Source organism: Coffea eugenioides, chromosome 6 (genome assembly GCF_003713205.1).
Source record: "Coffea eugenioides isolate CCC68of chromosome 6, Ceug_1.0, whole genome shotgun sequence".
NCBI lineage: Eukaryota > Viridiplantae > Streptophyta > Magnoliopsida > Gentianales > Rubiaceae > Coffea > Coffea eugenioides.
This window is the reverse complement of record NC_040040.1, coordinates 51976474-51986842: the sequence shown is the minus strand read 5'-3', so window position 1 is coordinate 51986842 and position 10369 is coordinate 51976474.

The following is a 10369-nucleotide window of genomic DNA, read 5'->3' as shown; positions in this document are numbered from 1 at the left end:
AGATGAATAATGCAACACTTTGTCAGTCTGATAAGATGAATAGCTGCGTAATCTAAGCAAATGTGTTTTGCAGCAAATATGGCAAGTGATATCATAAATCTTGAGTTTAGCTATTTGTTTGCCTTTGTCAGCTGAATCATTCTCCACCAATGATCGACTTTTACTCCAGCAATAAAAAATTTAGTTGTATCATCATCTGGTACATAATTTATGACAGGCGATAGGCTTTATGATCCTGAACTCTAGAACAATTATATGTGTGCAAATTACCACAATAGCCTTTCACTAGGCTCAATGTCATTCACACACAAGACAATTTTAGCATGTAAGCTTCACTTGGAAATTCAGAAATGGAAGAATAAAAAAAGAAAGCAAGTTACTATTGATCTGTAAAATCTGCAGCTGAAGGCGCGAGAGAGAGAGAGAGAGACAGAGTATGTTAGGCCTTAGTAACCACAATTCATGGACCTTCAAGTACATTTCGGCCAAACCACTTAAACAATTCCACCAAGGATTTAACTCTTGCAAAAATTACTCAAATGGCCAAGAGCTTCATCAATCATTAGCTCTTGATGACAAACAATCATTCCTTACAACAATCAACCAGAAATTTAACTCAAAAACATAAAAGGAAGTCACGGCTAGCTTACTCATAAATAACTCTAGAAATTCAGATTTTAGTTAGCTAGATACACATCTAAACTCAGATTACCACAATAGCCTTTCACTAGGCTCAATGTCATTCACACACAAGACAATTTTAATTCAAAAACAACATCTGATTCAGGTTTGTGCAAAACCTCACAGCTAAAGAGATGTTTTAACTAGACATATAATTTACAGAGCTACCTGTATTTTACCATTTAAATCGCAGAACCATGGAGCCAATCCTTATGCCTGGAGGCTACTGGCATCAGAAATTCAATTGCATATCAAGCCATGAATGTGTCAAATCTAGCCGTGCCACTAGACTTAAAAGCTTGTCAGATGTACAAACTACCATACCTCTAGCACTATTGCACTTGGAGATGATAATGCAATGAATTCATCAGTGAAGCTCATTAGATGAATAATGCAACACTTTGTCAGTCTGATAAGATGAATAGCTGCGTAATCTAAGCAAATGTGTTTTGCAGCAAATATGGCAAGTGCTATCATAAATCTTGAGTTTAGCTATTTGTTTGCCTTTGTCAGCTGAATCATTCTCCACCAATGATCGACTTTTACTCCAGCAATAAAAAATTTAGTTGTATCATCATCTGGTACATAATTTATGACAGGCGATAGGCTTTATGATCCTGAACTCTAGAACAATTATATGTGTGCAAATTACCACAATAGCCTTTCACTAGGCTCAATGTCATTCACACACAAGACAATTTTAGCATGTAAGCTTCACTTGGAAATTCAGAAATGGAAGAATAAAAAAGAAAGCAAGTTACCATTGATCTGTAAAATCTGCAGCTGACGGCGAGAGACAGAGAGCGAGAGAGAGTCAGAGTATGTTAGGCCCTTAGTAATGTGACAATGGAAGAATTGAGATGAATAGGCGTGGGAAAGGTTTGAACGTGGAAGAGAAATAAATGGGAGGGAAAGGGAGAGAGAGAGAGAAGCAGAGAATTGGGAGAAATAAATGTGATTAATTTCTTGTTCCCAAATCTATTAGTACATTGCCTGGATTTATCAATGGTTAGACAGAATCTTTCCGTGCAGTTAACTACCATTTCAGCAATTCAGTTACAACGAATTTTGGCGCCAGTTTTGGTTGATGAGGCCCCAGTTTTGGTTTCAGGAATACTGGGTGAATACTGCCCCATTAAATTTGGCAGCCGATTTCTGTTGATTGATATTATTAATAAACCAATGATGATGGTTGCAATTTTCCAATAATACATAATAATAATAGTAATGCAAAAATAATCATAATACACTAAATATCTAATCTTTTGCTTCCAATCTCCCACTATTAAAGATTAAGATGACAATTTTATTGGGAAAAATACGCAAATTTAGTTCTCGATGTTTTGGGGGCAAACTAAATTAGTCCACAAAGTTTTGGCCAAGACTGCTGGCATATTAAATCAAGACTAAAAAATTAGTCTTGATGGGAGTGTTTTTCAAAAACTAATTTTTCAAATATAATAAAAGTTTTTAAAAAATATTCTAAAAGATAATCTAAAAATTAGTTTAAATTTTTTTAAAATTTTAAAAAATATCTCAAAATATATTCTAGAAACTCTTCTACTCTTAAATATCCCAAAATGTTTTCTGAAAATATCCCAAAATATACTCTAAAAACTCTGCTACAGCAAAATTTTTCAAAAACACCCCAAAAACAACTAATCCAAACGGAGCAAAAAGTTTATGTATTATTGCTTAGTAGTATCTAAGTCAATACAAGGTTTTTAGTAGTTATTGGAATCGATAGTAGTAGTTTATTATTTAAAAATTGGTGTTTTATTAGGTAATTTATTGCGATTGTCAAGACTTATTTACCAAATAATCGTGTTTGGATTACCAAATATTTTGCTTGCAGCATAAACACATTTTTCAATTCACCTTTTTATATTATATGCTACTTTTTATCTCACGTACATCACATCACGAAAAGTGCTACAGTAATTATTTCAAATAATACTCTATCCAAACACACTCCTAATTTATAAATAGGGATTTTTGTTATTATTAGCAGTTGAAAAAAATGAGAATTTGGTAGTATTGTTATCATGTGTGATTAATGTAGTACTAATTTATTCCTCTTCTCATGCATATATTCATCATGTGTGTAAATTACCTCCCTATTTATATTTATTTTGTGAAATGTGTGATCTCTTATAGATTTATTGTTAATTTTTAAATGCTTCAAAAATGTAGCCCCCAAAAATTTTTAATCTTGGCTAAAATTGGTTATTCATGTTCAAGTTAAGTTAATATAGTCCTTAAGGTATTTAATTTCTAAAAAATTGGTCCATAATATTGCATATGATTTTTAAAAAATCACTAAACAAATATAAAAAGTACATAGAAACTCATAGAAGTTATAAAATCATTACCATATGTACCACTGTTGTAGCTTACTATATAAAGGCATATAGAAACAACTTTCAAAAGGTCCCACAAGTAGTAATACCATAATTACCGGTGGATCTAAGTGTGTAAACAAATCGAGTCAAGTTTGAACAGTGCACTATTCAAGTTTAGCTGAATTTAAAACACTTGAGCTGGAACTTAATTTAATTTTAACTTACTGAAGCGAGTTTGAGATCACTTAGTTTTAGTTAATTCAAACTCAATCAAGCTTAAATGGTACAAAATTGTAAATTACTCGAAGTGTTATGCAAATCAAACCAAATAAATGTCGAACTTCTACGATAGATAGAATGGGTGACTAAACTCCTTCCATAGTTTAAAAGTGCAAATGATCCATTGTTCACATATACTTGGCTTAGGCCCTTACTATTTTTTATTGATATAAAAGAAAAAAAATGATATATTAAAAAGTAAATTAAATCTTCTTGAGAGGATGCCTTAATTTATTGAGTGGCTAAAAGCCCCTAATTTACAATAATATGCGATTTCAGAATTTTGCCCCAAAATGATAAGAAAAAAAATAGAAATATATCAGCAAGTGTTTCAGGAGAAGATACCTTTGTCATGAAATAAAAAAAAAAAAAGGAAAAGAAAAGAAGAACTCATGATTTACACATATGGAAACGTATGTGTGTGCACACAAATGTAAACAAGTTGGGTGCAGTGGAGGCCACCATTACACATTACACATTACACACAAACTGCACCCTTTATTGCTGTCTTTTCGTGCGGTACAAAAACAAAAAATCAATCAATTAGCATTGCATAACGCACATCTTTCTTCCTGTTGCTTTAGGTTTCTTTCTTGATTACACATACAATTCTTGCTATCATAAAACTTGGTGTCATTTTAAAATTTCTTATATATTAAACTCATACACTATTTTTTTAAGTGTAACAAGTTGAATAGTTTTGATCCAACCTTCAAAACCTATTGGTAATTAGTAGTACTAAAAAATAAACTACAAATTTCAAGTTTTGTTTTTGGATTGATGAATAACTGAATAAAAGATTTAAAATCCATCAAAATCGATCGAATTATAATTCACTAATTATTTAAATATATTTTAAATATCAAAATAATTAATAATTTATAAATTCAAAAATTTTCTAAATAATTTAAACAAAATAAAGGTAAAGGGATTCAAGAGGGTTTATTATCTTTTATCAAATCTCTCAATTTAAGTGCAGAAGTACATTTTCTCTTTCGTTATCATATATATATATATATATACCTGAAAAAATAATAAATATAAATTGAGAGAAATACCAAAGTACAAGAGCAGTTGTTGTAAACATAATTAGATTGATATATATACACCTAAAAAAATAATAAATATAAATTGAGAGAAATACCAAAGTACCAGAGCAGTTGTTGTAAACATAATAGATATATATATACACTGCTCACTGTATCTACACACTAGTGGTAGACGCACTTGCACTTCTACTTCTTCCCCCAACAACAAACCCACCGCACTCGTCCCCCTCATATTTCCTTCCCTTCATTCTTTCATTTCTTTTTCTTTTATTTTATTTTATTTTTTTTAACCCATTCAATCTATCCATCTATCTATATGATGATCTATCCATCATCAGCCCCCTCCTCTTTTTCTCTTCTCAATTCTTCCACCATCCGTTAACAATAAAAATGAATAAATAAATAACTAATAAACAAAACCAAGAATTGATAATCCAGGGAAAGCTGCTGCTTAATACTAATAAGCTTCTCCTGATAAGGTTTTGATTTTCCTTTTGCCCTGGCCCAAATTTTTGAAAGCAAATGTATGGTGAATGGCAGTTATTGGAAATATTGTGAGTAATCAACAATTTTTCTCCAAAATTCTACAAATTTTATAGGACACAAAATGCAGAAAAGTGAGAAAAATTTTGAAATTTCATGGCAAAAAACTCATATAAAAGGAAAAAAAAATAACTAACTTTAACAAACGCTATCCTAAAGATATTCCATGTGTTATATAACGTAGATGCACTTATCCTAAACCGTTATGATTGCAGGTACATTATAAAATGGGAAAAAAAAAAGATGGGTCGTGCACTTGTCTTTATCTTTTTGTTATTTTCCTATTAACCTCTTGTGTTTACTAAAGGATTAATCTTCTATATACACTGATAGTGTATGCACTTTCATCATTAGATATATGATACATAATTTGAATTTAAAATTCAAATTTTGCATGTGTGTCATATATCCAATCATGATATTGTATATACTATCAGTATACATAACATTTAATCTTTACAAAATTATCCAACAAATAAAGAGAACAATTGTTGTACCTTTGTTTGTTTGCATACTGCATTCTTATCTTATATATACACAGTCTTTAAATGCCAATTTAAACAATTGTGTTATCTTTAGACATAAAAGAACTAACTTAACATCATTTAATTTTTCATAACTATATTATTCGACTTAATATGTATTTTTTAAAGGACATTCTTGTATAATGAACTGAGCTACTCGTGAATAATTCAGTACTTCACTCTAAAAATGCTTCGCTTAAGGATAAAAATGGAGTTCAACCCTGAGTTTGAGTAACTTAAGTGAGAAATCGAGTTAGACTCGAGCTCCAAAATATAAACTCAAATACTAGCAAACCTTATTGAGCTTTTGTATACATAATTTTAACTTTTTATAATTGTGAAATTATTTATAGATAATTTTCAAAAGACCATAATACATATTTAGCTTTGCTTTCTCTTTTACTACGCTTCATTTTTCTCTAGCTATCACTATTTTTTCCCTAACAAAAATTCTCTCTATATCTTCACTCTGTTACTCCTATCTCTCTCTTAATTCCCACTTCTTTAATTTATTTTTCCAATTCTATGGTCATTACTATTTTATGTTATTAGTTCAAAATCAAAATCTAAAGTCAATTATTTAGAGTGATTTAGAACTTTTGGAACAGGAACTTTCGGGTTTCCGTCTATGTCAAAATCAAAAGTTTTTAATATATTGTTTAGGGAATTGATTAGAAAATATTTCATGTTCTATTGAATTGTTTTTCTAGTTTAGAATTACTCGAGTTCAAGTTCAAGTATATCTCAAGTCGAATTTGAGTTGCAAAATTGAAGACTCAGCGAGCTCGAACTCAAGTTCAAATATACTTATTAGAATCGAATTTGAACTCAAGTGTAGTGAAATTCGAATTAGATTTGACTCGATTGCATCTTTAATCTAGAAGGATAGAGAGATTGTATAAAATAATAAGATATAAGTAGCAGTGATCACATGAGAGCATCTCAATTCTCAAATATGAATATTTGGGGATAAAGGCAAAACAATACACACTTCTTACAACTCCAAAGACAAAAAGATTAAAAAATTCTAGCCATTAACTGAAGTATCTTAGTTAATTTTCTTTTTATGTTCCTTGTTTTTTCTACTCCTTGGATTAGGATCAAATTTTCCTTATTTCCATTTCTTTGTTGGTGTAATTTCCCTTATTGTAGTAATCATAAGTAAAGTTGTTTCCTTTGTTGAAGGGACTATCAATCAATGTAGTCTTACCATTGAAGCAGATTATTAGTCAAATTATTCTCAAATGATAGCAAGTTCAATTCAAATTGTTCCCTTGTATTTGCTTTATCATTTCTTTCCTTATGAATTGTTCATATATTAATTTTAAATCCTTGGGCAATTTAAGGTAGAATGAATAGTAATCACTAATAAGTCATATTCTTTATATGCAATTTCAACAACCCACTCTTTTTTAGTTCATGACGCAAGTTACTGTTTATGCTATGAGACACTCAATATCATCATCAGCAAATTTATTAACACTTTAGTAGCAAAAACAACACAAATAGATATTATTCTAGTTTTTTTAATATAATCAAGTGTGGCCCAAATAATTAGTTTTATAGGGTTTGTTCTCGATTGATTATTTTGACTGATTATAAATTCTAATTTTAGATAATCAGTTTTTGTGATATTCTTAATTATTTTTGTGTTCAGATTAGGGATGGCAACGGGGCGGGGTTGGGGCGGGGGAGGGGTCCGACCCCCGCCCCGTTGCACCCCTCCCCCGCCCCGTTGCCTATTAGTTCCCCCCGTCCCCCGCCTCCTGCTCCCCCCGCCACACCTTTCCCTGCCCCTGCGGGGTTAATAAAACTTTATTATATAATTTTATTATAATTAAATTTTAATAAATAATCAAGTACTAAAATATCAACACATCACCAAATTATTATTCATTGTAATTTTACAATTGAAACTCATAAAAACAATCAAACAGAAGTTATTTGAATACAATCCAATATGATGAAATAAATATAACTAAAATAGTCAAGTTTTCACTTTTAGTACAAATGCAATCACTAATTCATTATTGTGTTTGTGTTTTTTTTTGAGAAAAAAGTGTTATTCTATTAAGTGTAATTAGAAATTTAGTATAAATGTATTAGTAAATTTAGTATAACTAATTAATAAATTCTATTAGTAGACATGTATAATTATTCATATAATTGATAATATCAATTATATTACATAAACTAATATACATTATATAATACATCTAACTAATAATATCATTATCATAAGTTTATAACTAATTAACTTACATATATATATATATATTATATTTTTTTGTTTTGCGGGTGGCGGGGCGGGGGATGGGGCGGGGGTATACTCCCCGCCCCCCGCCCCGTTTCTAAGTGGGGGGAAAAAATTCCCCCCCGCCCCCGCCCCACCCCCCGCCCCAACCCCCGCCCCGAGAGCCATCCCTAGATCAGATTATAGATTTTTTATAATCAACTAAAGCATAGTTTTTGCTAATTTTGATTATTCGCTATAATCACTTTCCATAATCAAACTTACAAAATCTAAAGCAATTAAGAATGTGGCCACCAAATAAAGGGACATGCAACAATGTGGCTAAGATGTTGAGTATTTGGACCTTATTTTTTGCAATTCATCAGAAGGCTTTACAAAAGTTTGACGCTTCGTTTTCCTTTTTTTATAATCTACTCTCTCATTGTCTCGTTATTCTCTTCTTTACTCAGAATTCACTATTTTAGATTTTCCTCTGTTACACATGCTTGATGTAAAAAAATACTGGCTATGATGAGAATAATTCTTCTTAAGACTAGCTGGATCTTGGCTGGATAACTCAAATGGCTTTTTTGTTGCTTTTGGCTTTGCATCCAAACCAGTAGCTGTTCACACATTCCCTAATGAAATTGGGATTTTGAGCCAAAGAAATTAATATAATCTCTCAATTGTTATTGTCTTTTAGTGAAACAGGTACAAATATGGTTTATCAATTGAGTTCCTTGATATTACAATTAATCTGGTTATTTAGAAACATTTATTGGCAATTGGTGATGTCTATATATAATAGGTGGAAAACACTTTGCATCAGGGTTCTTGGTTGGCTTTATGTTATTTTGACCCTTAATTTATAATAAAAATATTTATGGCAATTAGGATAATTTATAATGGGTTCAGGTGCTTATAATTTGAAGAATTTATGCCACTTTTTTCTTCTTTATGTAGGGTTGAAGTTGAGGAAGTTCTCAAGCAAAAGTCACTTAACTTTTGGCCAAACTTCTTAGATTGGGTTTTATATGAATCCTAGGTAAGTAAATAGAAAATAAATAAATTGTTCCCAGTAAGTAGTCTGCTGTAGTTTTTCACGTTATTCTTTTTGGAGAATGAGTTGATAATGTGCTTGCACAAGAGATTTTTTTTTTTTTTTTACTTTCCTTTTTAGATGGAAGTTATCAAATGTCTCAATTCCCATATGAGAATGGATTTAATTCAATGAATAAGTTATGAACTTTTGTTTCATTTTACATCTTAACATTGTTTTTTCTTGTTTTATATGAGCAAAAAAAAATTCTTGGTCGACTCAACCTTATTCTTGCCCTATATTATTTTTTTTGAATTTTTATTTTTTCTATACTTTTTTGGAGTCTTTGCAACATATAAGAAATGGAAATATTAAAGCTTTGCTAGAATATGAAAATACACCGTTCAATTGCAGTCTCTAGCTACTTGAACAAGTGAATTCATATATTAAAGAACAAGGTAAATTCAAGATATCAATTTGTTTAGTAAAGAAAATTGCAAACTATAAAATAGCCTTAACTCTTTGTGTTTTCTCTTAATAGACTTTTGCCTTTTCTTAGTTCTCTTTAAAAAAAAAAATAGAGAGAATAAAATTGCCAGAAATAATTAAAAGGTCAAGCAAAGATATCAGGGAATTCTCTGTGTTGTTTCAAAGATTGAAAAAAAATTATTGTGCTATGTCTAAATTCTCTTTAACTTGATCCTGTACATGTTATGCTTAGTCTTCTTTGATTAATTTATGGGATATATTAGTATAAGATATTTAATTGACCTTTAAGTTGCTATTATGAATTTTCCTGACTAACTTGTACCCCACCTATGTGGTATGTATTTGGTATGTGGTATCCATTTTGCATGAGATTTAGGGAATTATCATTGGAAATATACGAGATGCAGTCATTCCTTTTTATGACACTAATCGTAGTGTAGATAGCATGCCCAAGTGTTTCTAATATAAAACTAGCCTTTTTTAATTGTGATGTTCAATTTAGAATACTTCTCTGTTGGCCTAATCAGCAACATCCCTCATATCTCGACTCGAAAGGACTAATCGCCCAACCCGTGGCACCCAAGGGTGCAACCTCTCATGCTAGCCGAGTATGGTACGGTGCTTTGCGCTGCCATTGTGGTTAAGGAAATAAAGTTGCGCTTGATCTTGACATTCTCATAGATGGAAATATGGAAAGAATTGAGAAATTTTGATTTTGTATCAAATTATGGGTTCATCCTTTTGCAAGGGGTGAGAGGATAATGTTGCTTCTTTTGTGGTTATTAAGTTTTAGAGGTGATGGATCATTGTCTAGGCTAGAAAAGACAATAAGGAACGTTTGCTCGTAATGTGAAGTAGTAAAATGTTGGCAAGGCAAGAATTTTGTGCACTTAAGCCCAAGATGTGGGAAATTTGAGGCATATTGTGATTTCAAATTTGATTATATACTTTTATTACCTACTATTTATCTTCCAATGTATTTTAGAATTACTAGTGCATTTTTGTGGGAGTTTTCCTTCGAGCACTCATCCATGCTTACCAAAAAGATGTATATTTCTATTTCAGATTCAAACCTACTGGGAGTGGGTAATAGATAAAGAATATAATTGGCCTTGAACTTGTTGCCTTTGTCATGCTATGCTTGCTTGAAGGGAAACCAACTCTCAAACTATAGACTTGGATTACTGGCA